Source organism: Aythya ferina (genome assembly GCF_964211825.1).
Source record: "Aythya ferina genome assembly, chromosome: 6".
NCBI classification, from domain to species: domain Eukaryota; kingdom Metazoa; phylum Chordata; class Aves; order Anseriformes; family Anatidae; genus Aythya; species Aythya ferina.
In genome coordinates this window covers 31,731,588-31,745,257 of record NC_140303.1, presented here as the reverse complement: position 1 = coordinate 31,745,257, position 13,670 = coordinate 31,731,588, and the positions used below count along the sequence as shown (strand labels likewise).

At 43.1% G+C, this 13,670-nt stretch overlaps 1 protein-coding gene across 2 annotated transcripts in view; it reads left to right on the top strand.

Annotated features, from left to right (window-relative positions):
* Positions 1–132: 132 nt before the first annotated feature.
* MGAT5 (alpha-1,6-mannosylglycoprotein 6-beta-N-acetylglucosaminyltransferase) overlaps positions 133–13,670 on the top strand; it is a 116,112-nt gene continuing 102,574 nt past the window's right edge. The window contains exon 1 of one of the 2 annotated variants that reach the window (XM_084524261.1): positions 133–289. The gene's annotated coding sequence lies outside the window, so the exon portion shown is untranslated. The remainder of the gene's footprint in view (positions 290–13,670) is intronic. The other variant, XM_084524262.1, reaches the window with a different exon arrangement.

Below are 13,670 nucleotides of genomic sequence, written 5' to 3'. Positions count from 1 at the left end.
CCCGCGGGCCGGGCTCGCACTTTGCAGACGCTCCCTTGCGGTGCCTCAGCCTGTCATAGGCGCGGGCGTGCGCGCGCGCATTCCCCCCCCCTCCCTCCCCGTTCCCCTCCCCTCTCCTCAGCGCCGCGCCGCTCTCCCTCCTCCTCCCTCTCCCTCTCCCTCCGCGCCCGGCACTTTGCAGACGCTCCCTGCGCCCTCCTGCAGGCGGCCCGGCCGCCCCTCAGGCCGCGGGCCCATGGGCGCCGCGCCCCGCCCGCCGCGGGGGGCTGCGCTCGGGCGAGGCGCTGAGGTGAGGCGAGGCGGGAGCGGGGGGCGCCTCACGGCTCCCCTGGGGGGCGGGGGGCGGCTGGGGGAGATGGGGGGGGGACACGCGGGGGTCGTGGGGGTGTGAGGGGGGTGAGGGGAGTGAGGGAAGATGGCCCCGGGGCCGTTGGTGGCGACCGTTGGTTCCCCTCAGGGCGCCCGTTGCCTCCCCTCAGGGCGATGAAGTTCGGGGTCGGGGCCGGGCGCCTCAGCCCCTGGGAGCCGCGGTGAGCCGGGGACGCGCCGTGCCCTTGATGCTGCGGGCTGGGAGCGGTGCCGGTGGGGTGCCCGCTCCGCTTTCCCTCAGCCGCCCGTCCCCGCTGGGGCTGTGTCCCCGTCCCCCCGCCCTCCTCCTCCGGCTGCAGGCTTGCTGCTCGCGGCTCTTCCCAAATAGTTTCACCATTTCGTAAAGGGCTGACAGCAGCTCTCCGGAGGAGGAACCGGTTGGTTGGTGTCGGTCGCTCTTGGAGCCATTTTGCCTGGGGACACTGGGTCCGGGTTCGGCTGAAGGGGGGATTTGCCTCCTCCTGTCTCCATCTCGCGCAATGGCCGAGTTCTCCAGGAGAAATCGTGCTGACTGCGGGACCCGCGGTTCACGTAGTGACTGGTGGCTGTGCCAAGCCTAATAGTGGTAAAAAATCCATCACTTTTCTTTTTCTGGTGTTTTTATTACATATAAAGCAACTTGCAGTGCTGCCTCCTGCTCTGTACCTGTACAGGAGAATATAGGGAGTAGTTTAGTCTTAAGCAGAGCGCTGTGTGTACCGAAAGGACTGGCTACTCGCCTTAATTTAAGGTGTACAGGCTGTTTTTTCTTTCTCCTATGTAGAATATGGATTTATTTTCCATCAGCAAATAAGGCTTAAACAATATACGCGCCCCTTTTCTGGGTGGTAAATCCATCCTGCTGTCTAAGAAGGAGCCAGCTTGTACAGCCTGGACTGAAAAGATGCTGAAAGACCAAGTGGCTGAATACCGAGCGTAAGAAGATCAGGTTGCTTAAGCTCCAGGAACTGAACTGCCTAAAACTTAGGAAGCGGCCAGCAACACTGAGTGCAGATCATCTAAAATCCTTAATCTGCTTCGTGATGTAGAATCGGGCAAAATAATGAGGTGCTCTGCATTCCTGAAACGATTTAGACTAACAGCAATTGCTCTCCAGTTTGTCATCTCCTTCCAACCAAATTCCTTTCCCTTGATTTAAACAAAACGCAAACAAAAAGTTACACCGACTTCTATTCTTGAGGTAATATGAAGGATTTTAGTAGCACCATTCATTTAAGTCTGAATTTAATTTATTTTTTTTATTATTTTTACAAGGTTACGTTTCTGGCATTATATTCTGCTGTCATCTAACAGGTTCGCTTCGCTATTTTAATAAAATTTGCTTATTGTGCAGTTTTCCTCCCCATCTTGGCTCTCAAATTTTACTAAAATTCAGAGGTTGTTGACGTGAAGTGCCCTGCACTGATGTAGTAACTTGATTATTAGCTGTGTGGTAGGTGTTTTTGAAGGCTTTTGTGAACACGGTGTTCATATTTTGAGCAGGTTGAATGCTAAAGAAGATTGCCTTAGTGTTTCATGAGAGAATTTGGTTTTGTTGTTGTGAAAAGGGACCGATAAGGGAGATAGAGCAGCAAACGTTACTTTATGGTTACTTGCTGACATTGACGTAGTCTATTGAGCAGATGGTGGAAAGAAATCTGATATGATAAATATCAAAAAGCCAGGTTCTGGTAGTATTTTCATTTACGTCATGTTATTCCAAAAGTGCCTGCTGAACTCGCTTGCTTAGCTGCGTTTGGAACCCGAGCAGTGCTCCTGCAGTCACTTGGTAATGAAACTCGGGAGTAGCTGCTGGAGGAGATGAACATGCTGCACAGCGCTAATTAGCTGCGAATCTGATGAGGGGAAACTCTTCCACGAATCAAGCAGTTCTGCTATTATTGTGTCTTCAATTTAAGAAATTTCTTAAGTGGTTGGAGTGGTATGATGCCGTCCTTTAATCTTCTCTGCTTTTGCAGAGTTAGTATTTACACGGCTCTGCAATTCATATGTTGTAACAGTTAAACAAAAAGCAAAAAACACTTTTGTCTGCGATGCTTCAGAAGGAAAAGTAGAGTTTTGTATTTGCCTCTGTGTGTGTGCACGCACATGCAAACCCCTCTGGTTTTCTTGTTTTAGCCTCCTGTTACTGGTATACATTATTGGATCTGTGAAGGCTTCACTGCATCTCGCTTCCATTTCTTGAACAGCCTGGATGAGTATGAGGGCATGTAACTTCTGTGAGAAATAAGTTTCATTGTTCAGATCCGGTTCTGGTAGTGGCTTGGTTTCCCTCACTTGTGACCCCATGTGCTTTTGTCAGTTTCTTGTGGTTTTTTGTTTGTTTTTTTGTGTGTGTGTTGGTAACAGTTACTGTGAGTTACTCCCCAGCCACAGAGGGAAGGAGAGAAAACTTTTCTACCAGTTTTTATTAGTTCTGTGCAAGACTTTAGTTATTGATATAGGAGCTCTATTTGGACAGCGTTGGAGGAGGAACAGCCGTGATTAGAACTCGTGACACGAGTGCTAGCACAACCTCTCAGATGCGTGGCAGCTGCTTTTTGTGATCGTGCAAACTTTCATCAAGGTGGATAGCCTCACTCTTCTGCTCAAGCTGGGGTGATGGTTGAGCTGTCTTGAGACAAAGTGGCAGGGTTTTGTTCTCGCCTTGCAACAAAAAGAAGTCTTGTTGGTTTTAATTGGGTGGTTCCTTCAAGGCCACGGTGCAGGCACTCAAGCCAGGTTGTTGCTTCTGCCAGGAACTTCTGCTAAACATGTGGCAGTTCTGTGTACTAGGGAGACCCAAAGGAAGGAATGGAGAAGACAAAATTAGTTCGGGGGACAGGGATTCCCTCTTTGAATGCTCCAAGTAGCAAAGTCCATGATTCAAAGTAGCAAAGTCCTTTACACAAGGAAAGCTTAAGTCAATGATGTGATTCATTTGATTTATTATTTATGGTTTGTATGAGCTAAGAATCCTGTGATCCTTGCCCTTCATTGAGTCTCACAAGGTCCTGTTATTCCTATTAGCTAAGCATATTTCTTCATACATCCCACAGGCATTCCAAACTGTTTAACCTTGATTATTAGCCCAGCTCACTGGTGTTTGTCTTACTGCTTTTTCTTTCCTGATAGAAGACTGTAGTATTTGAAAGCTATCAACCACTTCTTTTGACCTCGTCCTTTAGACAAAAGGGTTTACGTGGGTTACAAGTGGCAGGCAGATTGTTTTAGTGACTTGTTTTTTCCTTACATAAGAAGGAAGGAGATTCGTACTGTTAGGAAAAAAACTGATTTCACTTGTATCAGTTGCTGGCCTTGAATCATGGAGTTTGTTTTGTTTCTTTGTGTCACCATTTTTTGTTTTGTTTTCCCCATACTGTGTATTGCTTTTGGTTACGCTTCCTGAGAATAGTTTTGTAACTAGAATGTCTTTCTGAAGTCAGAGATTTGAGTGAGGAAGCTTGTTGCTGCTTCCTGTCTGTTACCTGTTAAGGTTGCATTCCCTGCTTCCCAAAGAGTCAGGTGAGCCATGTGAGCACTCTGACTGTTGCACAGCAGTTTACATGACCTCTTTTGAGGTCCTATCAAAACATTTACAGATAGCTACTGGTGAAGTGGTCATTGAAGGTACAAGCTGCAGTGAATTACAAATCCTGCCATATTCTGTGGTCTGGAGGTTTGTTGGATGTGTTACATGTCAAGATATGGACACTGGATTCCAGCCTGTTATGTGATAGTGCTCGTGTCTGAAACGCGTGGGAGTGGAGTGGAGTCACCCACTCCTACAGAAGACCTCCAGCAGTGCAAAGCTGTATGTGTGGATTCACTCAGGCAGCGGTTCTCTTGGGCTTAAAATACTCTCTCTTATCCCTCTCCTCTTTTTTACCTCCCTGTTCTCTCCGTGTGTCTGTTCCCTTGCTGCAAAAATTTGTTCTTTTCTCCTTCCCTCCGCACTGCTGTGTCTGACAGAATGAAAACAAATCTCCGTTGGTTGCTTCAGGGCCGTTTTTGGAAGTTGCCCTTGAACTCTGCAGAATGTGGCTGTAATATGCATCCGGTATACCTGGAAAATGTTTCCAAGTATTAGGGACCCAATGTAATCAACCTTTCATTTTTCTCTGCTGTTATGACCTATTTTGTTAAAACAACTTCATGGTTTGAGTGTAGATGGTCTATTTGAAACGTTTCATTGGTGATGTAAAACTTGCCAAGGTGGGATGCGTGAAGGAGTTACGCGTGTTTTTCTTAACTCATTTAGTAAATTTGGACCTTTCTGATACGGTATTCATAGCGAAAATAAATCTTTGAACAGATCATTTACTTAAAATGCTTTTATGTAATTTCAATGAGCATGTCTTGATAGGCTCTGTTCAAGACAGCGTGTGCATTGATTTAATTTTGGATGTTGTAGACAAAGAAGAGTGAAAATGCTAGCCTGAAGTTCCTGTGAAGAAAATTTTCACCATCCCATTCTCTTCTTATTCTATTCTGAAACGTGGTGACGTGACTGCCTTAAAAGCAGTGACACTGTTTGCTTGACCTAACTGTAGAGCCCAAGTCCCACACTGCTGCAGTCCACTGTTGTGTGAAGGCTGTTTCTGCGTGACAGAAATGCTTCCACTATGAGGGCTTCTCAGACATTGCTCCAAGTAACAGGAGCCATCAAATAGTTTTCTTTTCCTGAAGTTGGTTTGAACTGCCTATTTCTGCCTAGATGCAATTAAAGCATCATCATCCTGTCTTGGATGAGTTTTCTTTCTGTTTTGCTTTTGGTATGAATTGTACATTAAAATGAACACACATACATGCACGTTTCCTAAAATGAATCTTGGTGTGTCTTTGTCTACCTGATCTCAGAATTTGAGCCACCTGACAAGGAGTCTTCTCCCTGGAAGGAAAAAAAAAAAAAAGAGGAATGAAGCAGTCATGTATTTCATGCCTAGAAAAATCCAGAAATACTCTTAACACTGAGACTTTCATACTTGTTTTGCAAATGCCTGTGATAAAGGAGCTTGGCAGCAGTGTTCTCTGTACAAGATAATTTGCTGGATGCGGATACAAACTTTTCAATGCAATTAACACACTGTAAAACCAAAATCAAGCGAAGAAACAGCTCTGAAACTCCCTCCTGAAACACTGAGAGTCCTGACAAAAATGCATTTGGCTAGTGGTAGGCACATGGCGTGTTCAGTGAGAATTCTGGCAGGAGGAGGGGCTGCAAAATGAGGGGGCTGTGCCCTGGGCAGTAAGGAGATGTTTAAAACACAAGTAGGCAAGGAGTCCAAGCAAGGTACCTTTTTGGTGCTTGGGCAGAGGACATCTTAGAGGTAGGCTTGCAAGTAAAGAGCATGAGCAGGAAAGGGGCTCTTTCGCAGTCCATGTGCTGGTGGAATTTCAGGTGGAAAGTTAAAATATGTACCTCTGTTGAAGGGGTTGTGGACATGGGTCTAGAGAGCTCAGGAAAGAGTCTGGAAAAAAATATTTGGAGGACTGAACAAAATGACTTGTTTGAGAGAGGCTTTTGAAGGGCTCAGCCTGTTTGTCTGTAAGTTTAGTTTCTAGGTTTAGAAATCAGGTGTGAACTTTAAACAGGCATAAAGCTAAATTAGAAAAGGAGGTTCCTTCTCCTTCTTTCTCTTTACCGCTCAGAGGTCAGCATGGGTTGTGCTGCATATTTGACCGGATAATTACAGCTGCATCATTTCAATCAGTTCCTCAGCACATTGTTTTGCTTTGCAAGTTCTTAATGTGAACAGCTCCCCTCCCTGTATTTCCCTTCATGAAATGCAGTTTCACAAGCAACACTATTGATCCTCCAGGAGCATGGAGAAATGTAGCGTCGCTCTGTTGGCGCTTAAGATCTTTACATGTTAGGCAGCTATGTTCCTTTTACTACAGTGGGGAAAAAAAGCATGAAGGAGGAGAAAGCTTAAGTAGGAAAATACAGTGAAAGCACTTGCAGCTAACGGCTATCTTACTATACAAAAAATTGACCAGTTCTGAATATTTAGACAAATTTTAAGAGCCTGTGATCAAATTAAATGATTTTTATGGTTATACTTTAAAAAAATTGGTTTTTATTTCTAATAGCCATTTTCTTAGATACTAATTGAGTTTACTGGTAAACCAGTTCCAGAAATAATCTTTGCCTCAATATTGTAACTTCTCTTGAAAGAGGAATACAAACTGTCCTCCTTTCCTGCTAGGTAGTAGTAGTTCTTGTTGGAATACTTCTCCAGATTTTTTTTTCTTGAGTAGCATGGCAGTTACGTTCGAGAAATGGGATAATCAGTAAAACAAGAACTTCTGCGTTCCTTGTAATGATGTAAAAAAAACAAATGAAACCAGGTCACACACCTAACAAAGCAAATTGACACGTTAATTCTGAGCCTAGGTCTCAGTGCTTTGAGACTTCTGGGGACACTTACCGCCCCTGCTTTATGGCACTAGTTGTTCAATATTGTGAAATCTTTGTTTGAATTCTCTTCGCTGCCTCTCCTTAGGGCTGTCTGGAGAACCTGATAGGACTATGCATGATTCCTTTTGAGCAGCAGGCTGCAGAGACTCTCATCTCACCAGTTTTATCCAAATTCTCACCAAGTAAGTTCAAGGGGGAGCGAGGAAGATTTTCAGACTGGAAAATGACTAAGATTTTGGCCTCGCTGCTGGCTTCTATTGAGGCTTGCTAGCAGCTGAGATGGAGGTTCCCTGGAAGTAGCGCTCACCAACTGATGGTCTGGAAGTTCAGCTCAATCTGTTCAGGATCTGTTGCCACTGGTGGGTCACCAGTGGTGATTCAGTGTGCCCCTGGCCTGGAGGAAGGGATTTTCATCACACTGTAGCAAGAGGCTGAGTGCAGTGGATGAAGTGCCATCCTGATGTAAAAGGCGTGTTGCCGCTTGCTTTAGCTCTTGAGTAGATGCTATTTAAACCTCTGGCTTTGTTTATTGAAACTAGGACAACGAGGCCCGAGTGTGCTCTTAAAGTTTCCTTTGAGGTCTGTAGTGGCTGATTTAAAAATAAAAATCAGCTTGTTACAGGTTTAGCTTCTGTTCAGCTCGTATTAAAGTCCTTGTACCTTGATACGTTTCCTGCCATAGTAGCTTTCGTGTGTCCCAGTTCCGTGGCTTGCACGCTGTGAAATGGTACAGAAGAATGCCAATATTGTGTAAGCTACTTAAAACATGTCTAAGAGCACTTCCTTGCGTGCTGAGGCCTTGGTATGCGTGTGGCCACATCTACAGCAAAGAAAGCGGTGAGCCTTATCGAGCAAAAAATGGTCTTTTAAGAAAACCCCACCAACCGTTCCCCGGCTTCTTCACCTTTTACCTGTGTCAGCTGGGGAAGGAGCTCAGGAGGTGGTAAAGCTGCTGCTGTCAGTGGCAGTGTTGGCTTTGGCTGTTTGAACATCAGCCTAATTTAGAAGACTGGCTTTATTCCTTAAAATTCTGTGTTACTAGGGGGTTAATATGGGTTAAAGCTCCCTCCAGTAGGCCAGGTGGCCCCAGTTTTATTTAAGAAAGTAATGGCCTTTCCCCTCTCCCGAAATGTGCTGTGGAAGTACTATTAACATACGTGTTTGTGCCTATTCTAATTAGGACAAAAATATCCTACTCACTACAAAAACTTCTGATATTCAAATCAGATTTTGTGCTATTGATTTTGGATGTGTGTTATGCAAAGAGGTTTTTTTTTTAACGAAGGCAGACTCTTGCCCTTCCACAAGCTACAGAGTATTTTTAAATATGCCACCCACCTCACTCTCTAAATAACTAAAATTTGGCATTTTATTAGAAAGGCTGCTGATGCAGCATTGTATTTTGGCAGAAATTACTCCAGGAACCCTACAGTGCTCAGTATTTCCACCATGCCTATCATATGAGGATCAGGCCTAATTGCTCAGGATAAAAATGTGACCTGTCTATAGAAATACAGGTGAAGAACATTTCCATTGCTGATTTTGTACTGACCTCCTCTGTCATCGTTGCATTTGACAAATAGAAGAAGAAATTTGTCAAATGGTATTAGCAAACTGTCTTCCTTTTTTTCCCCTTCTGCTGCTGTCATTTGGCTTGCTGGTGTGGCTGACTGTACCGCTGATGGTTGTCCAGCTATTATTGTGTTAAGGTCTTCATTTCCTAATTTGATATTTAAGAAATTTTTGGATAGTACACCAGTGTTTGAGCTGTAAAACTGATTTAGGAAAAAAATAAACAGGGAGAAGCGTTAGAAATTCTCCAGGACATTGTGTAAGAGGTTTCAGGGTTTTGGTTGTACCTTCCTTTTCATCTGGGCTTGTGTCTTTCTCCTTCCTTCCCTGTTTTTGTGTAATTTGAAGCATGTTTTCTTTGTCACTGCTACTGAACTGTTGCTATTAGCACTGCCTCCTGTGTTCCACACCTCAAAAAGACTGAGAGGCTAATGGTGTTGTGCTCTCTTTTCATTTGGCATTCAGAAAAAATGCAGGCAACATACGTATTTCTGTTCTGCTCAGCCTGGCTGCTTCTCCACTGGAAGCAGCCTTCAGCTAGAGCATGAAAATTTTAGTGAACGTTCCTTTCTATTCAGCTGTTTCTCAATGTTAAGTCAAAACAGTCTTGCATATTGTTTTTTGTTGTCTTTTGCTTGGTTGTTGTTTTTTTTGTTGTTGTTGTTGTTAAGCTGGATTTCTGTTGTGTGTGAGAAGTGTTTGAGTGTCCTCTGCAGTGCTCAGGAAGAGGCAAGCTCTTTTTCTCAATACAGACTTCTGATGGCTTTTGTCTGTTTTCCCCAAACATCTTCTCTTCAAGGCTGTGGTTTCACTGTATGACTTGACATATTGTCATACACTCAATGTTTATACTTTACCTTGCGTGTTCCTTCCCATCTTACAGTTCTTTCTCACGTCTTTGTAACCTGTTTCCTTATTAGATATTTTAGAAAATCTTTACTGACCTGGGCTAAAACAGATCTCGTCCTTCCCCATCCAATCAACAAACCTGGATGGATTCTTCATCTGTAAAAATTAAGTAGAAATTCATGAAGTCTGAGAGGTATGGTTGTAGCTGTGCGGAATCTTTGTATAGTCAGCTGATAATAGATATGAGATGAACATTTCTATTAGGTTGCCCACCAACTAATTGTCAAACCATCTGATTTCAAAGATGGCTTGCATGCCTTTAGAAGGCCAGTGGATCTTTTATCTATTTCTTTGTCACATCGATAACACTTTCATGCAGTTCCTCTTCCTTTTTTTTTTTTTTTTCTGATGTGGCTTTTTTCAACCAACCTCAAGCAACTGTCTGAAATGATTGAGTCATTTTACTGAAGGTCAGACTCTGCCCATGTTGCACAAGCTTTGAATCTACAGAAAATCAATGTAGCATGTTGAAGAGGTGAGTGATCATTAAGTGTCCTGTAGTTTGTCTGAATCTGCAGATTTTTTTTTTTTTTTCCCTGGGGGGTTATTGGCACCGGAATTGACTTCCATATTTTGCTGTTCTAATCACATATCGGGCTTCGTTGCTGCATGGTCAGCCATTGGGACGGGTTGCCCAGGGAGGTGGTGGAGTCACCGTCCCTGGGGGTGTTCAAGGAAAGGTTGGACGTGGTGCTTGGGGACATGATTAGTGGGTGACATTGATGGTAGGGGGATGGTTGGACCAGGTGATCCTGGAGGTCTTTTCCAACCTTAATGATTCTATAATTCTATTCTGAATGTCTACATAAGCATCTCTTCTAAGCCAGTCATTATATTTAAAAAAAAAAAAAAAAACAAAAAAAAAAACTGGCTGAGCAGGAGAAACAAAGGTGATGTTATGACAATTATGAAGAAAACATGACCTTACTACTTCAGATTGTCTCAGCAGCCTGTTAGAACATCGGAGAGCTGAGCCAAGCAAGTCATCAAATGAATCTAAATTTCTGAACCTAGCTTTTTAATATCATTTAAAAATTCTTTTCCACAGAAAGCTTACACTTCTTTTATACTTCTTTTGCAAGTGGGCTTTTTTGAGACCCTTTTTGCAGTGATGCTCCCCATTTCATTATATACAGGTTTTAGGTACCTGGTGTGGAACTGAGTGTCATAGCAGCTAGAAGCCTGTAACCATGAAGTGGTGATCATTTTGATTTTTTAGCTAAGCAGAGAAAAAGTATTTCTAGTTCTAAAGAATCTTATGGAATGACAGGCAGAGAGTCTGGTGGTGGTGAAGCTGTTGTTAAGGAATTGTTGAAGTAACTGGTGGAGTTCGGCTGTCTTTAAGGTAAAGCAAACTTGCATATGGAGAGCAGGAGCAATGCAGTTAATGAAGGAGAGGTTCGGGGTTAAATGGAAACCTTACCTATGGGAAAACAAGCTTAGTTGCAGGACTACTGTGAAAATCAGGTATTTCCTCAGGTTTAAAGAATAAATGAAAATCGCTCAAAGCCATATGCCGAAATAACTGTTCGAAATAACCGCTTCTTAAATCCCTAATTATTATGTCATACTAAGTAATGTTACAGGACTACAGAGATGATTTTCAAAGCACTCTTCACACTTAAGCTTTAAGTCATGTGTTGGGTCCAAATCGTGGGGTGCATCTCTTCTCAGCATTAAAACAGCAGCCTAAGCTGGAATAGAGCCTGAAAGCTCTTGAGTGATATGAAGCTGTAGGAAGGAATATTGTAACCTCCTGAAGCACGGAGGGAAATGATAACGAATAAATATAGTATAAAGATAAATAATAAATATAGGCTGTCTTTTGTCAGGCTGTTAGTAGGAACAGCTCTTCTCTTTAAGACCAGCCCTAATGAACATGAGTGACTGACATCTGAAGGGTTTTATTTTGCTGCCCCTGATTAGAGGTACTGTTACACTCTGCATTCACATGGCTCAGCTATGGGTTTATGTCTTCTGCAGTGGGCTGCAGGTGGAAGTCAGTAGGCTAAGGTACAAAACGGTAGTAGGATAGCCTGTCTTGGGTCCTTGTGCTTGTAGCTTACAAGGAAAGTGGATTGCTCCGGGTGTTAAAAATGTGCTAAAATGTCTTCAATAGTTTTCTGCAAGTTCTGTCAAATCCTGGCGGTTGCTAAGGTAAATCTATATAGCCTGGTTATACAAGGTTTAAAAGAGTAAGGCTTCCTGTACCCACTTAGCCTTTAAAGATGCGTTTGCCAGCACATTCCCCCAGTGAGTAGAAAGGAATGAATATTTTCATAATATTGGAAAATCTGTTCCTCTGTGTCTCTGCCTTATTATCTTCGCTAGCTATGACTAACCCACAAAGAAATCCGTTCAGCTGTGGTAGCGTCAGTGATGTGGCCTCTTCCCCTCTGCTGCTACTACAGTACTGTTTGAAGACCATTTAAATTCTGCTCAGAGCTCTAGGTGATCTTTTTTGGCAGCCTTACTTATGCTTTTACATTAAGTGCTAGGTTGCAATAATTTTTAAAAGGCTTGTCTGAAAGTGGATGTTTTTGTGTGTATTTATAGGTGGTATTTGTCTTAGAGGCGTGGATTTATTTCACACCCTGTGCCTTTAGCTCATTAACAGGACCTTGGTTGTAGGAAGGTTTGTCATACCGGAGTTTTACAACAGTCAGAGAGAATGGATGCTGAACCTGGCCCTGAGGTCCAGAAGAAAAACAGAAAGTAGAAGTAATTCCAGTGAGTTTGCATATTTGATACTGGGTGCCTTTAAGAGCTCATTAGCATGTTCTCCACCTAATGTTTAATTAGATATATGGCAAATAAATGTTGTCCTTGCTGCTAATGAAAGTTCCTTTTGAGGCAAGCCTACTACCACTGTATTTGTCCTGGAAAGTCTCCTAGCTTTCTCTTGTTACCTCAAAATACACTTATTTTCTGCACCCCCGTATTTTTCCCCCACTGTGGCCATTCCAGAGATGAACATTATTTCCTCTTGGATTTCCTTTTGGACTCTGGAAACAGTTTGGTTTAGGACAGTGAAGAGCTTTGTGGAAGTAACACGTCCTGCTGTAGATGTTGCCAGGAGTTTAGAACGCAGCTACAGTGGAAAGATGTTTCCTACATTACAGCCACAGCAGCTCATCTGCTGTGGATAGCACCACTTGTCACAGCCAGAGATATTTTTAGAGCATTTTTTAAGGTTCTGCTAGTTGTGTGTTGTTTGTTTGTTTTTTTAATCAGTTTCATTTGATTACAATGCTTTAGTTCACAGAAAAGTGTTTTCTAAGAACTGACTTGTGTTCTAAGCACTGTAGGGAGAAAAACCTCAATTTGCCTGAGAGCATGCCAAAGAGCTTGCATGGTGGAATTCCTGGTCTAGTGAAATCAAAGAGGAGGGCGACAGGTATAAAACATGCCCATAGATCATATAATCTTTGTATGGTTCAGCCAAGTGCAAAATTAACTCACCAGATTTGTTTCAGTTGCTTCAAATTGATTTGAAAAGGTGGAGAGGGGCAGAATTCCGTACACTGAAATTGTTCAAGATAACTGCAGTGGGCAGGAGAAGAAAATAACCCTTTGATGTCACTCAGAGTGAAAAACACAAGCTTAAATTCATGTCAAGGCAAATGCAATGCTATTTTGTAGTTGTATAAGGCTGTTTAAAGTGGTTATCAGTGTTGGGGAAAACATGTCTTTATTTTCTAGGCTCTTTTTTTTAACGTACCAAATAAGTGTTTTTTCCTCCTCCCCTTCCCACACTAGAAGGAACACTTTTTCCTCTGGGGACAGAGATAGGATGAAGCTAAATATATCACTTGTCGGCTGTATTCTCCATCACATTGCTTCAGTGGTTATTATTTGAGTTTTACCTTCAGAGGTTCTGCCTGATATTTGGTGACATGCATAATGAATAGAGACATAGCAATTTAAAATTCATTCTTTATTGCACTTAGGTTTTAGTTTACAAAGTGCTATAAAAATGAAAGGGACTTTGTAAGCATTAATCCAGGCACTTGGGGAAATTTCACCTCGATTTGTGTGAAGAGGAAAGAAAACGACATAGGACGCTGCTTGCAAGTTTTTTTTTTTTTTTTTTTTTTTTTTTTTTTTTGTTGTTTCGTTTTCTGGTTTCAAATGCCATGTAGGAAGGTGACATTTCTCTTCTTTCAAAGCACCACCCTTTCCGTGAGGGTGAGGAAGCCGGCTGGGTTTGAAGGCCATGACCTGTGGCCTAGCTGTGCGTTTTTGGTTGGTGTTCTTGCTTTCTGAAGCACCAGCTCGAACAGCCTAAAGGCCAACCCGAGGAGAGCAATGCACGTCTCTGGAGAAGCAAGCCTGGGAGACAGCAGCTGGAGAAGAGGCTTCAGGTAGAAAGAGAGTGGCCTCTTCAGCAGTCCATTACTGCTCAGAGGTACAAAAGAAA